The sequence below is a fragment of the Durio zibethinus genome, chromosome 9 (assembly GCF_047325235.1).
Source record: "Durio zibethinus cultivar Kanyao isolate XHJ-2024 chromosome 9, ASM4732523v1, whole genome shotgun sequence".
NCBI classification, from domain to species: domain Eukaryota; kingdom Viridiplantae; phylum Streptophyta; class Magnoliopsida; order Malvales; family Malvaceae; genus Durio; species Durio zibethinus.
The window spans coordinates 21948079-21968427 of NC_143170.1; the positions used below are offsets into that span (position 1 = coordinate 21948079).

Here is a 20349-nt window from a genome sequence, read left to right on the forward strand (position 1 = left end):
CTCTAATTCTAAACATGATATGTTAAGCTCAAAACAAAAAATTTTGAAAACATTTTGAAAAATTTTGAAAAGATTTAGAAAAAATTTGCATAAAATTTTTCTCCCCCTAACTTAAACAACATAGTCCTTAATGTGTGCAAAAAGAACAATAAAGCTCACAAGGAAGAGAAATACTCCTTTAGGTATCCAAAAACTGAAATTGAACTTGTATGAATCCTTCATTGTCGCACCTTGTTTTAGGTTTCGTTCTTAATTTGTATAAAAACAAAAACAAACAAAACCAAAGCATTACCTATTATTAAGAAAAATCGAAATAAACAACTAGATCTAAATATGCAAACTAAAAATTAAAACTTTGGTTGCCTCCTAAGCAACACTAGTTAGAGTTAAGCTTGGCAGACTCCTTCCAATTACACATACTTAGGTTCAGCAATAAAGTGGCAATGATAAAGCTTGATTGAGAATTTGTAAGCACACAGATCATACCAAGTAATAAAGTGATAAGTAAAGTTTATTTCCATAAAAATTGTATATATGAGAATAACATTCACTAAAATTGTCTCACCTTTTCTTATACTTGGAGAATTCAAATAAGATATGCAAAAAAAGAGTACAAATTATGCAAATAAACTTAAAACATGCAACTAATATGAACCAATATAAAATTAATCGTCAACAACAAATGAATAAAAGAAACAATATGCAATTAACTTGAATTAAGCAAAACTGAACGTAAGTAACCCTAAAAATACTAAACCAAAAGTAATGAATGCTAAATTGAACTAGTAGCTTGCAATTTAATAAAAATTAAACTTACCACCCTAAATCAAATTAAGCTAGCAATTGATTAAACTTTTTAACTAATCCTAATTAACTTTTAAAACTTGCAATAAACTTATATTAACCTATTATCATGTAATTGAATCGAAACAAACCGAAACAGAGCCTAAAATAAATCAATAAATAAGAAATGAAACCTAATTACCCTAACTCATGCTAAACATGCAACACTAATCAATAAGCATAAACCTAATATACAAATAACCTAAAGATAAAGAACTAAAACTATTTTAAAGTGAAATTAAGCAAACCAAATAAATCATGTAATAAATTATGCAAGAAAGCTTTAAAAGCTGAAAGTTTAAGGCTAAGAAAGCTTAAAAGAAAACAAGAACAATAAACCCTAAGATTAGTCTATCACCCTAACCTTTTCCTTTTTTTAAGACCTAAAAGAAGTATTTATAGGTACAAGAACAAGAAAGCTTTAAAAGTCGAAAGTTTAAGGCCAAGAAAACTTAAAAGAAAACAAGAATAATAAACCCTAAGATTAGTCTATCACCCTAACCTTTTCTTTTTTTTTAAAACCTAAAAGAAGTATTTATAGGTATAAGAAAACCTAGAAGCATTTATCCCAAATGGACTTCAATTGGTAGCTTACAAATTTAAGTTAAAATGAATCTTTTTAATCTAAGAAAGCTTCTTAAAGTTAAATGAAACTAAAACTCTTCAAAAGAATTCTTATAGACCCAATATTGTCTTTTAGATCATAACAATCTTCTTTCTTAATATATGGCAACTTAAAAATCAAAGAAAAAAACCAAAAACCAAATCTTGCAAACTAAGAGTGCATTCAGCTTAGGTGTACACTTTTCATTTGCTTGTTCTTGAACTTTTCATTGCATCCCACAACTTGGTCTTGAGTCATAAAAAAAATTAAAAGTTTTTCTTACACTAAAATTCTTCCTTTACAACTCATAATGAACCTCCTTTTATAACTAATGCAAATCACACTCCGAGTAGAAATAGGAATACAATCCTAATAAAAATAAGAAATCCAAAACCAAGTAGGAAAACTATAGGGCTTTTTAGTCTTTTCCATGTAAATAGAATTGCTACTTCAACATGACACATAAGCTCCAAGTCATCTTCCTTAACCAATAAGAAAAGACTTAATGGCATGTTATCCATTTGTAATCCCATGCATGTACACCTACTTAGGCTATCATGGACTTGCATTCACTTGTAATTACCATTCTACCCTCCATTATTGCAAAAATTCCCTAACTTGATTCTTGCATGAATTTTCTTCATTTTTCTTCAAGATTCCATTATTCAAACTCTTTTAGATTCAGCAAAACCAATCTTGAATTTCTTCCCTTTCCAAGATTTTCAAGAATTCCAAGAAAGCCAAGAATCGCCAAGAATATATTAAGAACATTTCAAGAATCAATCCAGTGCATCAATAATCATCCAAGATTGATCAAGAATTATCAAGATTCTTCAAGATTCAACAAGATTCATTTTTTTTCTTTAAGATTTCCTACAAAACAAAAAATTAAGCCTAGTAGGAGTAAAAAGAACCTTATTTCACTAAGAAGTAAGTAAATTTTAATCATTTAAGCACTAAAAATAATTTTATTTATAGAGTTATCAAACCCCCAAACTTGAACTTTTGTTTGTCCTAAAGCAAAATAAGCTAAACCAAAGTAGAGCATAACATGCTAGATATCAAAACACACATTTCTCATATTAAAATTTTATAAATCCTAAAAAATTGCACGATGAGTATAATTTAGAGAAATTCATAAGCATATATCGAACACAAAATTCATTCAAGAATAAGCTACCTCTCAATTGTAAATTTTAGTGTATGTGTGAATAATCACTCTCAAATCAATGCAAGATATCAATTAAAGTTATGCAACCATGAAATCAACACATCATCTTAAAGCATGTACTAACTTTAGAAGTTTGCTTTTCACATACAATCTCTATTAATATAGCCACAACTTAACCAAAGATCAATAGGCCTTTATTAAGCTCAATAAACCTAAACATGCATTACTTAGGATCTACACTTTTGATAAGAGCTCTTTCAAAAAAATTGTAACACCCCTAAACTTAAATTCTTCTTTTTTTTTCTTTTTTTTCTTTTCAAACAGTAACTTTCTTATCGATTTGCATAAATACCTTGATGTTTCCATGTTCACTATTGGTTTTTTTTTTCTTTTGCATTCCATTTTTCTCTGTTTAAAAGTTGTTTTCAGCTTTTCTTTTCTATTTTCTTTTACTTGAAACAAAATTTATGCAATCTTTTCTTTTCAAACTCTACCTTTCCATCCAAATGTAACATAGCTTGGGTATTATTTTTTTTATGATCCATATGCACATAGGGTAAGGTAGAAAGATAAAGATAATAAAATAAAGGCTGACTAATTAATGTAGGTGAAAACAAAGAAAGGATATATATATATATATATATATATATTAGACTAAAAATGGGTGACTAGGGATAAACATATAAGGTTAGCTTGAAAGGCTCAAACAATTCAAAGATGGCCTAAAACATCTCTCCAATGAAGTGTGGTCTATGATTTCACCCAAAAGATGTGATTGCACTAAATTTTAGTATTTGCATGCTCGTTTTAAGTTCAATTTTGATTATATTTTGACTTGTTTCTTGAGAATTATGGCAAAAATACTCGTAAATGCATATTTTTCTCATATGTCCGTAAAAATAGAGAAAATGAGGAATTTTTTACAATTTGGACATATTTTGGATGATTTATGGTGAAAAAGATTACTGAAGGCAAAAATAGTGTCATTAAGATACATTACATTTTGATGGGAGTTTTCTTGAGCTTTCATTCTATGATTTTTTAAAAAATTATTCTTAAAAATTTTCTAATGATTTTTAATGTTAAATTTGTTCATGTAATGACTTGCATTTTGCAACAAAAATGGAAGGATTAATTCATGCATGTGGTGCCATAAGGAAAAAAAAAAAGAAAGGCTATATTATCATGAGTGGAATCAAGCTTCAAGTGATTAATGTGTTGGTGCCATTTCTTAGCATTCAAAGAAGGTTATAAGAAGCTAATGACATGGCATTTTGGAGGGCTTTCATTGGCCATAAAGTATACTTTTTGGGTGGCAAAAGTCAAGAGAGAAAGGTGTGCAACTAGCGACCAGTTTTGCAATCATGCAACAAGGAGAAAAGAAAGATATAGAAGACCCCTTATTTCTAGATATTTTAGAGAGATTTTTTGGGGTTTAAAGGACTACTCACTTTCTTATAAATAGAAGAAAGTTGGCCATTTTGAGAGACTTTAGCTGAAACTTCATATTAGGATTTTAATTTTTTGTTCTTTAGTTTTTGCATTTTCTTTTCTTGCAATTTCATTTTCTTTCTTGCCAAACAACCTTAGATTTTAATTTTTCCTATTGAATTTTATTACAAATTTACATTTCCTAAAGTATTTTTTTTATTTTTTAAAGATTTTTACAATGAATTTTTCAAAATCTCTTGATTTCATGTTCAAATCTTATTAATTTCACGTGGATCTTGGTTATGTTTTCAAATTCACACACCTAACCTCTTTCCAATTTTTTAATCAAAACTCCTTGATTTCTATCTCATTTTTGCTCTAGTTTTTTTTTTTTTTTTTTTAGTTTTGTAACTAATTATGCTTTAATCCAGTAAAACTTCAACCTTAAATTCAATCCCAATCATTCTAATTAATTCTTGCTAGTTGTAGTTGAAATCCTAGAGGTAGTATAATCCAAACAAGAACAGCAAGTTGAATCTTAGATCTTCTCTCCTCTAGGTGGCTTGTTTGCTTCTTTTAAACCTTGCACTCTTAGATTTACTTGTTTACTTCCTTATTTTCATTTTATTGCAATTAATTCATGAATTTGTTGCTATTTAGATAGATTTAGTTGTTCATGCTTAGTTTTCTTAGTTTTGTATACTGTTTGAGTTGTTAGTTTGTTAACTGATTTTTCTTCATTTAATGCAAATTTTTTTGTTGAACTTTGTGGTAAACTTGTTGATGAATCTTACCTTAGCTCAATTCAAGTTCACTTCTTCTAGAAATTTCCTAATCAAAATTTTTCTACATGGAATTGTTAGTTAATGAGCTGAAATCAGTTATTGTTTTGCACTTTTACTTGTTGAATCTTGTAATTCCTTTCAATTTAGTTTCTTATCTTGTTCCTTCAATGTACTACCAATTTTTAGTTCATATTCATTTGATTTTACATAAATTAAATCTAAATTTCAGTATGAAATTCTAGTTTCTAGATTTGTAATTACTTTCAGTTTTTCATTTTTAGCTTAGATTTTGTTATCTTCTTTCATTACTTGTAATTCAAATCTATTTTTACATTAGAACATTTACTGATTTGTAACTTCAAATTTGTAATTACTGATTTCACCTCAAGAGATGTGATTGCACTAAATTTTAGTATTTTCATCCTTATTTTTGGTTTAGTTTTGATTATATTTTGACTTGTTTCTTGAGAATTGTGGCAAAAGTACTCCTAAATGCATATTTTTCTCATATGTGGGTAAAAATAGAGAAAATGAGGAATTTTTTACAATTTGGACATATTTTGGATGATTTATGGTGAAAAAGATTAATGAAGGCAAAAATAATGTCATTAAGATACATTGCATTTTGATGGGAGTTTTCTTGAGCATTCATTCTATGATTTTTTTAAAAATTATTCTTAAAAATTTTCTAGTGATTTTTAATGTTAAATTTGTTCATGTAATGACTTGCATTTTGTAGCAAAAATGGAAGCATTAATTCATGCATGTGGTGCCACAAAGAAAAAAAAAGAAAGGCTATATTATCGTGAGTGGAATCAAGCTTCAAGTGATTAATGTGTTGGTGCCATTTCTTGGCACTCAAAAAAAGGTTATAAGAAGCTAATGACATGGCATTTTTAAGGGTTTTAATTGGCCATAAAGTACACTTTTTGGGTGGCAAAGGTTAAGAAAGAAGGGTGTGCAACTAGCGACCAGTTTTGAAGCCATGCAATAAAAAGAAAACAAGGATATAAAAGACCCCTCATTCCTAGATATTTTGGAGAGATTTTTTAGGGTTTAAGGCACCATTAACTTGTTTATAAATAGAACAAAGTTGGCCATTTTGAAAGACTTTAGCTGAGACTTCATATTAGGATTTTAATTTTTTGTTCTTTAGTTTTTGCATTTTCCTTTCTTGTAATTTCATTTTCTTTCTTGTCAAACAACCTTAGATTTTAATTTTTCCTATTGAATTTGATTACAAATTTACATTTCCTAAAGTATTTTTTTTATTTTTTAAAGATTTTTACAATGAAAATTTCAATTTCTCTTGATTTCATGTTCAAATCTTATTAATTTCATGTGGATCTTAGTTATGTTTTCAAATTCACACACCTAACCTCTTTCCAGTTTTTTAATCAAAACTCCTTGATTTCTATCTCATTTTTGCTCTATTTTTTTTTTTTTAGTTTTGTAACTAATTACGCTTTAATCCAGTAAAAAGTCAACCTTAAATTCAATCCTAATCATTCTAGTTAATTCTTGCAAACTGTAGTTGAAATCCTAGAGGCAATGCAGTCCAAACGTGAACAGCAAGTTGAATCTTGGATCTTCTCTCCTCTAGGTGACTTGTTTTCTTCTTTTAAACCTTGCACTCTTAGATTTACTTGTTTACTTCCTTATTTTCATTTTATTGCAATTTAATTCATGAATTTGTTGCTATTTAGATAGATTTAGTTGTTTATGCTTTGTTTTTTTAGTTTTGTGTACTGTTTGAGTTGTTAGTTTGTTAAGCTGATTTTCCTTCATTTAATGTAAATTTTTTGTTGATCTTTGTGGTAAACTTGTTGATGAATCTTACCTTAGCTCAATTCAAGTTCATTCTTTCTAGAAATTTCCAGATCAAATTTTTTCTACATGGAATTGGTAGTTAATGAGCTGAAATCAGTTTTTCTTTTGCACTTTTACTTGTTTATTCTTGTAATTCCTTTCAATTTAGTTTGTCATCTTGTTCCTTCAATGTACTACCAATTTTTAGTTCATATTCAATTGATTTTACATGAATTAAATCTAAATTTCAGTCTGAAATTCTAGTTTCCAGATTTGTAATTACTTTTAGTTTTTCATTTTTAGCTTTGATTTTGTTATCTCCTTTTATTACTTGTAATTCTAATCTATTTTTACATTAGAACATTTATTGATTTGTAACTTCAAATTTGTTTTCACTTGATTTAATGTAGCTTAGATGAATAAATTTGTTTGTTTGCAAGTTACAGTTTCCATGCTTGCACTTAAATTTTAGTTTTACTTATGATTTAGAGAGTTGTGATTCTACTGCATTAGATCCATTTAATGTTGTTAGGTCTTCAAGTTACATTCTGTATTTGCAAATTTCAGGTTGTTTATATGAAGTTTAAAGCATTTTTTAGATGGTTCATTAGTTAGAAGGTAGTTAGACTTAGTTAGACTTAGTTAATTCGATTATGTTTGTTTTAGTTCTTATTTTCCATGTTCATGATACTTGTTATTTTCATTCCTAGAATAGGTTTACATTTTATTTCATGATTCATGTCATTGCATTCTAGTTTAGCTACTATTTCTGCACATTTTGTTATTTTACTTAGTTTACATATTGCATGGCTTTGTTTAATTTTATTGTCATAGTTACTTAGTTTTTTGTTCATTACTTGATTGAGCCAATGTTAGAAGGGTATGGGGATAAAAAGGACTTAGTTAGGAATTTCTTTACCTAATCTTTGTTGGAACGATATCTTGACCAAAATGTCACTATTATTACTTGTATGCCTTGTGTGCTTGTAGATTGACCTAATTAAGTTTTTTACTCCATTGCTAAGGATTAAAAGTCAAGATTTTTAGGCTAATATCATCCTTCACCATGCTCTTCTATATATTAGTTCACGCATTAGTGTAGATAGTTTAGACTTAGCTATTATATTTGTGTTTAGGATTTATTTTGCTTTTCATATGGGAATCTAATTCTTATGAGGTAAACAAGCATCATGTGGACTATGCTAAACCTTATTATTTTATTGACTACCTAGGACCATGGCCTATTGAGGAAGACAAAGTCAAAAGAGAGTTGGCCCTTAAAGTTTTATTCGAAATGTTGGACTCTCTAGAAATTCAAGTAGAGACCATTAAAGCTACGTGTAATCTCAAGCCTACTTTTGTCCATAACTTTAGAATTTACATAGTGATAGGTGTCTATATGACTAATACTCTAAATCATACACAAACATATACACTACTCAAATTTGGGAAGGTCACCTTAAGTACATGTGGGATACTAGTCTAGGACTTTCCTTTAGTTCACCACCTAAGTACACCTCGACTTATACTACCAAGCTTGCATTGCCACAATACTCTCCACCACCCCAACATTTTTCACCCATCACTATAAGTTCCTTAAATGCCATTCTATGTTCCACTACAACAAGTTTTTTTTTTCATCATAATACCATTCATCTTCACATCACTTTACATCCATACCATATTCACCACCACCTCTTTTATAAGAAAAAAAATCATTCCTTGAGGAGATACTTACTAATAGGTTTCAAACTATAGAAAAACTCCTCCAAGACTAATAAGAGACGTCCATCAGGGCTTTTGGGCACTTTGGTAAAAATGCACATATCTTAAACACTTGCCCTCAAGATTTTATGCCTAGTACTATAAAGTCAAAACCTAGTTGGTTAGATAAAAATGAGTGCACCTTAAGGGATCATTATAGGAGAGAAAATTGATGTGGATTAATGATGATGAAAAGCATATTATGGTGAATTCACAACAATTTGTAAAAGTTATGAAGTAAGAAATATTAGAAGACGAGGACATACTTATGGCTAGGGAAGTTGATGATGATGGATCATTTAGGAAAGTTGAAAAAAGGAAAACATTCAAGAAAAAGTTTATGTTGATATTACACGTATGCCATTTCTTGAGTTCTTTGGTGATCACTTGCCATATTGTGTGAATATACATATGGTGGATGGATGTGTTGATAAGGCAAGCCTATTAGCTAAATCACTTAAGCCTTTAAATACATTCCTTCTTGAATCTAATATTAAGCTTAAGGATAAAGAAGAACTCGTTTGCAAAGAACTTACTTGTCTAATAGTTTTTTCATTGTATGATCCTATGCCTGAAGCTATAAACACCTTGTTCTTAAAGCTTTATCCAGATAAACCATCCATGGAGGAAAAAGTGAATGATATGGATTTTGACAAGGATGATTCAATTCCCTACTTTGAATTACAAAGTCTTAGCATTGGTCTTAATCAAGAAAAATTTGAACCTTATAGGTTACCATGCTATTTCGTCATTTTTTTTAAGATTCCATTGTATGATGATTTAAAAATGCATGTGGTTGAATTGTTAGACAACATTGATGAGCTTAGCAAAAAGGATGAGGATGTAATAGAGAAAATTTCAAAAGAAATATCAAAAGTTGATAATGTAGAGGATTTGGTTGATGATGATATAAAAGGACTTTCTAGTGGCTTAGAAATTTTCCCAATCCCTACTTTTCAACTTGATACCTTTGATTTCTCATCTTTTATGCTCAGTCATTTTATACTATCCACAAAGGAATTACTCATTTTAAAACTAAAACCTATGCTCTTCATGATGGTACCCATATCATTGGTACTAAAGCTAATGACCACCTCTATTATTCCTTATTGCAATATGTTTAGATTATGCATAGAGGTCGGATACAAATCTACTTGTGTGTACTACATTCACTTAAAGCTTATGATTACATATTTGGTGCAAAAGAAAAGCGTAAAATCGGTAAATTCAGGAACTAAGAGTTACGTGATTCTCTAACATAATCAAAGTCAAGCTTTGACTTTAAATAAAGCACTTCTTATGAAGCAATCCAAGCTTTACATTTCATGTTTTGTTCATTTGTTTATTTTGTTGTTTAGCTTATGTTTCTTTTGTATATATTGATATAGTTTCTTTGTGTAATTGCTTATTTATTTTGTAGGTTGAATAAGAGTTTAAAGAGTATGCACTAGTTTTGGCCAAACCTTTGATGGGAGATTTGGTCACCATGCCTCCATGATGATAGAGGAGTTTCCTAATTCCTCTCTTTTATGCTTTATTGCTCTATGCTTACACATTACGGATAATGTGTTGTCTAAGTTTAAGGGTATGGGAAAATTGCTCAAAATTTGAAATTTTTTTCAAATTTTTCGTGAGTTTTACCTTGAAATTGAGCTTGACTTATTATAGATTAAATTACTGCTCTATTTTTTTTTATTAGTTGTTCATGAAGCCAATGATAAGTCGAGATTAAGAATGAATATAGCCTTAGAAAAAGATTGAATATAGTGTGAAATATGAGATGATGCTTAGGTTTGTGACTTTTTGGGTATGGGTTATCATTTATGAGTGGATACTTTGATTATTGAATTGCATTTTTTATCTAGTGCATGATTATGTGAGCATGAGATTTTTTTTCATTGGTCTTTCAAGTTGTGTTTCATGTTCTAAAATTTGTTTTAATTGTCTCTTGAGGTGAAATCCTAGAAGACACATGATTAGAGAAATGATATAGACCATCTTTGAATCGTTTGGGCCTTTCATGCCAACCTTGATACAATTCTTCCATATTCATCCCATTTGAACTTTATGATGTTTTTTCCTTGTTTTGAAACCACGTTACAAGCCTGTAGCCTTGATTTGATTGTTTGCCATCTTTTTAGTCCTTTGCTCTATATGTATTTAGGATATTCATGCAACAATTGTGAGCTATGCATTATTAGGGAAGAAGGGTGGAGCTTGGAAAAAGAATTGAAAAATAATAAAGAAAAAAGATTAAAAGGAATAGAAAAGAAAAAAAGTCAAGCTAGCTTGCAAAGGAAAAGAAACAAAAAAAAAAATCGAAAGGAAAAGAAAAAAGAAAAGAAAAAGCAAAAGTAATAAAGGAGTGAAAAAGCAAAGCAAAAAAAGAAAAGTGGGCAAAATCACGGTTTAGGGGTGATTCTTTAGTCAAGCTTTACCTTTCTTACCTTGATTCATCAAATATGAATGATCCTAGACATAATAATGCATTTTTAGGGTACCTAAGCCTAAATGACTTTTATCATACCTTGACCCTAGCCTTGTATTACAAACTTATTAAAGTCCTAAATGATCCTTTGTTATGTGTTCATCTACATTAGTGGAGAAAGATGTGATAAGCAAACTTATGGAACATGAGCATACTTTGTTGATCTTTGTTATTAAAGTTTCATATTTTTCATAACATTCTAGATTTCATGCAAGTACGTGTGAAAGGTGTTGCTTGCTAGTGGAACCATAGTTAAGAATGATCTTAACTTAGGTTGATTTTTATATCACTACCAAAAATATGACTTTTACCGATGGATTTTTTCATCGATAATACTTTTATTGATGGAATTACTAACGAAAAAATTCTATTACTATTAAGCAAGTCGATAATGCTTTTTCATTGGTAAAAGTTGATTTTTATCTCTAAAATGCTTGTCGGTAATTACTGATAGAAATCCATCACTAAAAAATCAATTTTACCAACTGAAAAATCTGTCAATAAAAAATCATCAGTAATCCATTAGTAATTTCGTTGCTAATTGACCAAAAGTGGTCACTGAATGGTGATTTTTTGTCGGTAATTCATTGGTAAAATTATAATTTCATCCATAATTTGATTAACTTCATCTATAATTATTTAAGAAACCTATAAATTAAAATTAAAACCTATGTAATAATTTAAAAAGCTTATTTTTTCTATTGTTATTAATAAAAATAAAAAATCTATATCCAAAATATTAAAATAGGGAACATGAGTTTGTTGATCAATAGGAAAAAGTATAGATGCAAAAATCTATAGTTCTCAACATAAAACAATATAGAACATCTGGTGTGAAAAAAATAAAAAGCACATGTAATTTACTCATGCCTTTAATGCTAGAGGATGATTTATTTCTTATTAACAATTATTTGTTATGCATCATATAAAACCATAGATTATGTCACAAGCTTTATGAATAATGCCATGACATATATAAGGAACACTTATGCTTGTGAACAATAGAACAAAAGCCAAAAAACAAGCACATGATGATAAAGTTTATATAAAATATACTTATATACAGTATAAATTCCACTGTAACAAGACAAACTCTCATTTACTTATGATGATATAAAAAACTAGGTATACCCACCCATTCACTAGGATAAAGAGATCAATAGTATATGGCAAATCTTTCACATCGATTAGACTCTTCACCTTTTGCTGGCAATTACCTATAGTTGATTTTAAGATTAAAAATTAAAAAACAAATTACATTTCATAGTTTCCTAACAAGGAAAATTTTGAAAATTAACAAGTAATGTACATACCAATGAAACTTAATGTAGAAGGTGAAACAATGTCTAGGTTGATTTGTTATCGGGAAACAAAAGTCAACTAGGGCTGTTTTTAGTTTAATTTAGGATTATAAAAGGAAAAAATATTATGTGGAAGAAATGTGAGGACTAATGGATGATAACTTGATGTGAATATATTACTTACCAGATCACAGTGAAAATTTCTAATTATGATAGTCTAGAATCATTTACCAAAGCAAAAAAGATAATTTGAAATCATTTTACAGGGGTTATACATTAATCTTTCAAAGAAATTATATAGTAAAATAAATATACACACTAATTTATCAAACTCTACCACTGTCAAGTTCCCCACCAAGCCATTAATTAATGTTCACAGACAAGGTTCACAATGCCATAATAACCTTAGAACAAGAAAGCTGTCAAACATCACAACTTTCCTAAATCATAGATGATCCAAGAAATACAAGTAACTTTATTAAGTTATTAAAAAAGGACAATCTAACTATTTGATTTTTCTTATATATATATTCAAGTTCAAAAATCAAAATAGAAAAAGAAAACAAGAAATATATTAAACTTAAAACACTCAATGCTTAAACTTGACTTTTTGTTTTTACATCCTAATTTTCTTTGAGATAATACTTTTAGTGGCATAAGTCCACTACTGTACTCTAGTATTTTTCAACTACTTTAGAATTTATGATCCTAATGGCATAATAGTTGGTACAATATGGCTTTTGATGTCATCATGTGTTGCTCTATATATAAGCAAGAATATAATCTCTCCTGTGTCTTTTTTAGTTAGCTTGCAACACATCAATTCAAAATTACTATAAAGTGAAGATTGTGATTTGGCCTTGATAATAAGATACCCTGACCTTGAACCTTATCACTCATAGAATAAAGATAAAAAAAGTTGCAAGATACAAGCTTTCATATAACATAAGTATTGAATATTAAAGTTTCCTTTCAAATTAAAGTACTAAATTCACATATGACATGAATAAGAGACTTTTGATTTTTTTTAAAAGCAGTAAACTTTTACATTCTTCACATCAAATGACTTCCAAAATTGATAGTATTCCTTGTTTTTATGCAAGCATTTGCATGCAATGAAAATTTCACAAGTAAAACCTAGAAATTTAATAAAAGAGAGTATTTTTATTAACGAAAGGAAGGAAAGATTCAATTCCTTTGGATATACACATTTATTGTTAAGTTTAATGGTTAGTTCAAGTAATATTTATTTAATTATTAATTAGTGCTTATAATTATTTAATGAAAATATTAACACAATTAGTATTCTGAAGCTTTGACTTTGTGAAAATTAGACCAAGTATACCATTTCTATGTCATCTTTCGACTGTAATTTCCTTATATCTTCTTGTCCATATTTATATAGATACTACTTGAAGAAAGTTTAGAAAATTGCTTAATTAAGCTTTTACTTCAAATCAAGTTTTTCCATTTAACAAATATCTTGCAAAAATTTTCTATTGCTATTTTTTTTTAATTGAATGCCCTAACTATATCTTGTCTATAGCAAAATCAACAAGCCAAGTAATGAAACTATATCTTGGTAGAAAAAGAAAAGTTATAAATAAACTAAAAGGCCAGCAGTCACTAGCAGTCATAGGCAGTTGTCATGGGGTCACGATTAGTAACAAGTTAAAGGGCTTAAAGGGTCATGGCTTCACGGGCTCAAAGGCAATGAGGAAAAGGTGGCATGGCATGGGCTGATGATGTGGATCCAAGAGAAGAGAGGAAAGGAAAAGGAGAGAAAGGGAAGAGAGAGAAAAAAGTTAAGGATTAAAATCGAGGAAGAAAAGAAAGGAGAAAAGGAATTTTCAGATTAAATGACCTTTACCAGTAGAAAATTCATCAGTAATTTAAAATTTTTTTCAACTTTTAGTAACTGATTACTAAAAAAATTCATCAGTAATTTAGATTTTTAGTGATGGATTTTATTGGTAATCATTACTAATAAAAAATTTCCCTCCCATTTTAATTTAAAAAATATTTTATTTTTTTAAAAAACTAAAATTTTTTTATCGACAAAAAAGTCCATCAGTAAAAGTTTTATTGGCTAGAATTTTATTAGAGTTAAGAATTTTTAAAAATTTTTCATGACAAATTGGCAACTAAATGGTCTTCATTGGCTAGAATTTGAAGATGGCGCTAAAAATTAGGAGCAAAAGATTCAAACCAAGCTATGTGATGCACTCGATGGATGATCAAGGCTTTTGGTACCATTTCTTGGATTCAAGAAAGGAACAAATATAGCTGCATAGTTAGCAATTTAAAGCCTTTTCATTAGATATAATTTTGACTTTTAGAGCTCACAAGATTAGAGGAAGAAGGCTTGAAGTGAACTGAAGCAAAGAGAAACAAACAAAGAAGCTAAAGAAGTTAGTTAGATTAGTGGAAGACTCTATAAGATGTGGCAGCTTAACTATCATTTTTTTGCATTTCAGTTGGTTGAACCATGTCAACTTTGTCCTATCAATAGGAAGGGTGGTTGGCCATTGGGGATACTTTTCTAGATTTTTTTTTTTCATTTTTAGTTTCTTGCATTTACTTTCTTTTCTCTCTAAACAGTTTCCTCCTTGTTCTTTTAAAGAACTGTTTAAGAGAAAATTGCTTTAATTTTCTAGCAAAAAATTTACTTTTCTTTCCTTTATTTTACATGCTTTTTAATAATCTTTCAATAAAAATCATGTTCTTCAAGAATTTAAGTTCAATTTGTTGCAATTTCTCTTAAATCCCAAATTTGTTTAGCAATTTTTGTTTCTAACCTAGTTATGATTTTTGCATTGAATCTTAATCAAATTTTTTGAGTTTTAATCCAAATTTTTTTTTGTGGATTCTTGATTCATACCTCTACAAATCTATAATGGATCACATTCAAATCTATTCTTTAAATTCCCAAAAAATTCTTTAAAATTTCGGTTAGATCTAGAAGCTGAGTTGATGCTTGAATGAGTGATAGCACTTCGAATCTCTTCTCTCATAGCTAGGTGATTGGTTTACTCTTTTCTCACTTTGTACCTTTTGATTAATGTGTTTTCTTGTTTAGATTCATTTGATTGCATCAATTTCATGTATTTCAATTCTGTTTGGTTCAATATCTTATGATTCCTCTATTTTTTCTCTTTCTTGCTTTTAGTTTTTGATCTACTTTAATGAGCTTGATTTTTTATTGATTTAGATAGTAAACTTGTAGATCTAAATTACTTTAGCTCAGTTTAAGTTCATTCAACTTGTAAAAGCTTAGATCTAATTTTCTTTCTTTAAGTTCAATTTTTTCATATTTGAATTTCACTTTTGGTTTTCACTTTTGTTGATTTTTGTGATTTTGCATCTTCAATCGCATTTTGATTCTATTTTGATCTTAGTTTACTAACTATTTTTACAATTTACATGTTGTTTGGATCAATTTCTAATAAGTTTCTTTTGTTAAAAGTTGAAAGATAGTTAAGGTAGTTATTTTTTAATTACTAGTTAGTTATATCGGTTTAACTCTTTTAGCTACTATTTTGTTTGATAATTGAACTTTTTATTTTTGATTATTTAGATTAATTTTACATTAAAATCATGTTGAGTTCAATTTATGATAATTTAGCTATTGTTTTAGTTAATTTTTCTATTTTGATTACTTTACATGTTGAAAATTTACTGCTTGCTAAAGTCATGTATTGTTCATGGTTTTATTTAGTTGTTCTTTTTAGTCTAGCTTTGTATGTACCTTTCAATTAAATCAACTTTAGAAGGGGTGTAGGGATAATAGGTAGTTAGAGTAAGATTTCTTTAACTAATCTCTGTGGGATGATATCTTGACCTTTAGTCACTAATATTACTTGAACGATCTTTGCTCTTGTAAGAATATCACTATCATTTATCTTGAGTTATAAAAGATTATAATGCTATCTTGATCTTGATAGAGGTTGGCCAAACGTGGGAGTCTTTAACGATGAGATGAAGCCTATATGGCCAGATGAGATTCCTTGATTGGTCCTTAATTTTTATGTGTCTTGCCATGTCAACTTGATCTTATCATCCATTAAAAGTTTCGACTGAAGCAAATTCCAAGATTAATCTTCTTGAATTAATTATCTTTATTTCAAAGTCTCTTGGATTAAAACTTAAGAGTCCTTGTTGTATAATAATTTTAGCCTTTATCTTCTTTTAATGTGTTCTTCTTGGTGTAAAACTCTTTTATGATAAATAAAAACGTCATTTTGCAATTATAACTCTTCTTTGGCCAACCATTTGATGGAAATGTCTTGGGTTATTGGTTTTGCTATAATCTTCTATACATGGCCAAATTTCCATCATCTTGGTCTTGCATGGATTACATGGCATTCATTTCCACTTTGACTAAACCTTAAAAGTCAAGATTTCACACATTAAAAATGCCAATTTCACAAAAAAAAATTTAACTTTAAAGTTAAATGGACTTATAAAATGGTATAAATTTAATAGTCATCACACCCCTACACTTAGCTTTTTGTTTCTTCTCAAGCAAAATCCTCAAATTAACCATATTAACAATCAAAATAAATGCATACAAAGTCAAAGTTCCATAAGTCAACAATCATGCATTATGATATAATATCAAGATAGATATGAAAATAATTAAACATAAAATTTATTTAAAAGTAAGGTTTCAATTTCATGCAACTTTCATGTATATGGAGGTAATATATCTTTTATCTATACATACAATCCAAGCAAAAAGTATGTAACATATGCCAATACATATCAACTTAAAGATATATCGTATTTCATATGTTTACTTTCTTCATTCCCTCTCCATTAATGTATACTTACATACTTAACTGAAGATCATTAGGTTTTTATAGGCTACTTAACTTAAGATTAGTAGGTTTTTATAGGCTTGTAATGTAAGGCGTGGGTTAATGTGGAAAAAAGATATTTTAGGCTCAAAACCCTTCTGTTTACTTTTCGAATTTGGACTTAAGAACTTTTGAGACTTACAAAACTTAAGGCATCTTTATTTTTGCTTTGGCCGTTTTGGCTCTCTATTTTTTTTCTTAGCCATTTTTTGCTTTTTCACTTTTTTTTTTCTTTTTCCTTATGCCTCATTGCCTCATAAATATTACTTGTTCTCTTTATTTTTTCCCTAACATGCATAAGCAATATAAGTTGGGTGAGAAAAAGAATGGATAATTCAAAAAAAGGCCTTAGGCTTATTAATGTGGTTAAATAAACGAAAAACAAGAAATATAAAGACTTAAAATAAGGTACTAGGGATGCTTTATTCATCGGTAGGCTTGAAAAAGCTCAAACAGTCCAATGATGGCCTAAATCATTTCTTAAGTCAAGTACAGTCTAAAATTTTGCCTTGAAGGTTAAATAGATAAATTTTAAAGTCATATTTATGCTCTAAATCTATATGTAATTTTATATTTACAATACCTTTCACAAAAACTTATGCATACCAAATATCAAGACTAAATACACATGTCATGGAAATTAACAATCCCAAGAACAACATACTTAAGACTCCATTTCATGTTCACTGTATTCACATTTGTCCTAACATCATACTTAAGTCATTCATGATTAACTTAAGGAAAATTAACTAAGATAGCAACATAATGATTTTAGACATTTTAACTTGGTTTGAAAAAGAGATTTTAGGGATACTTGAAAAAAAAATTTGAAAACAATTTTGCACTAAAGATTTCCCTCCCGTAGACTTAAATTTCATGATATTTCAATTTCACATGAAACATTTAAGGTATTTAGGGAAAAAGGAATACTCCCATATCTTAGTCTTTTTTGGCCTAACTTGTATACTTCTTTAGGCATTCTTTTGAATCGTGCTCATTCCTAATAAAACAAACACTAACACAAACAAAATCCAAAACGTACTTGTCCTAATAACAAAATTAAAACAAATAACTAAGAGAATGTAAAACTTGAAAACATGAAACTTGGGTTACCTCCCAAGCAATGCTAGTTTTGGTTAAGTTTGACCATACCTAATAATTTAAGACTACCATTTCTTTGTAGGAAGGATTTTCTCATGTTGCTTAAGTTTAGGTGGAATCACAAAGACTAACTTATTCTTAGGTGGTGAACTTGCTCTTCTAATAGGGATAATATAAACAAAATTGGTTTTTGGAGGGTTTGAAGTTGAGCTTTTTAAACTTGGATTTTTTTGGGCTCAGACTTGTGCAATGGTTTTTTGGATTGCTCAAAATTGGGCTTTGTGGCCTTGCCAAATGGGTTCGATAGAGCACCCTATGAACTGACTTTCTTTCTTTTTATCTTTGAGGCTAGACACTCTTTCAACATTTTTCTCATCCCTCAAAACACCTTAACCTCCAGTTTTGAAATTTGTTCTTTTATCTTTAAATCTTAGGGTTACATCAAAATTATGAATATCAATTAAAGCTCTTAAGGTCATTAGGAAAGGTTTGCCTAATAGAAAAGGGGCTTCATTATCTTTCATGTTTAAAATAGCAAAATCAATTGCAAAAACATATTTACCCACTTTAGTGAGGACATTCTATAATATTTATTGTAGCTTTTTCACGGATCAATTAGCAAATTTAATGTTAAAATTCGGAGGTCATAAAGCACCAACTCCAAGCCGCATAAAACATTCATGGGTATCAAATTAATACTAGATCCCAAATCACATAAAGCTTCATTGAAATATAAATGACAATAGAACATGGAATGCTAAAACTTCCTACATCATCTTGTTCGATTGAAAGAATTTGTTAAAGTGTTAGGCTATACTCATAAGCAAGTGTAACCTTTTTTAACTCCTTAGGTTGGTGTTCACTAGGCTATTTTAAATGTCTTTTTGTGGGACAACATTCTTAGAGTCATTCTTATTCTATTTGCTCATTGATTTCCCTTTTGCACTTCTACAATTGGGTTTGAACTCTTCAAAGTGCTTTTTCAATTTGTAACATGTCTTCATTCTCCCTTTTAAATTTTTATGTATTCCTTTTCAACTTCTTGTGGTTCACTCTCTTGGACTTTTTCCTTTGGATCATTCTTTATTTCAAGATTTTTCTTTATCTCTTTAGGATCATCTTCTTTCAAAGTGTCTTAGACTTCATCTTGAACTTCTGCCATTGGATCCAAGCTTTTCAGAAATTCCCTTCCAAATTGTAATAACTCTTCATTCTTCATTCTAGCTTCCTCTTCAGGCCTTTTTGTAAAACTCAACAAATTCACCAACACTGTTTTGTCAATCAAGTTATCCTCATCATTTGAGAAACAAGTTCTTTTGTCCCTATAAGAGTATACAGCATTGCATACCTCTTTTCCTTGCTTGTTAGGGTTCACTTTAATATTGCTTGGTAAGGATCCTAATGGTCGATTTGCTAGGGCATTAGCTAGTTGTCCCATTAGGATTTCTAGATTTTTTTTATGGAGGCAGCTTAGCTTTGGGTTGTGGCGTTTTAGGTTTGCAAGAGTTGTGATATCATTCTTCAAGGTTGGGTTTCTTTTGTTATGGTGGATTATGAGTTGGCTGGTGTTGTTGGAAATTGGATTGTTGGTTGGTGTTTTGGTGGTTGTTATGGTTTTGGTTCTAAGAAAAATTAGGATGGTTCTTTCAAGTTGGGTTATAAGATGTTGCTATAAATGTTATAAGATGGTTTAGCTTCTTGGGTTTATTGCATGGTTTTTACTAAAAATTGGCACCTATGTGAGGGATGTGGGCATTCACAAATACCACAAGTGATGAATGGGCTTTGAATGGCTTGGATAAAGGCAATGGTTAACTGGTTTCCTAAGGCATCTATCTTTTTGGTTAGGCCAACCAATTGGGAAGTAGTTGAGGTGAATATGTCAATCTTGTATATCTTAGCAACTTTTTTATTGACCTTTCTTTCAGTTCCCTATTGGTAATTATTGTTAGCCATTTCTTCAATCAACTTATATGCCTCTTCCACTAACTTACTCATGGTGGCTCCACCAGCAGCTGAATCTGTGGTTGTGTTTATTAGTGGTGCTAGCCCAATGTAGAATATTTAGATTTAAAACCATTATGAGAGGCCATGGGGCGGGCATTTGCACAAAATCTTCTTGTATCTTTCCTAAGTATCACATAGTGTTTCACCATCGAATTGTTAGAATGTTGTGATTTTGTTCTTTATTTT

At 29.3% G+C, this 20349-nt stretch overlaps 1 non-coding gene across 1 annotated transcript; it reads left to right on the forward strand.

Moving 5' to 3' along the window:
• The first annotated feature begins 20242 nt into the window (after positions 1-20242).
• On the forward strand, positions 20243-20349 carry LOC149516866 (small nucleolar RNA R71). The gene has a single exon (XR_016345419.1). It is a non-coding gene; the product is annotated as a small nucleolar RNA R71 (small nucleolar RNA).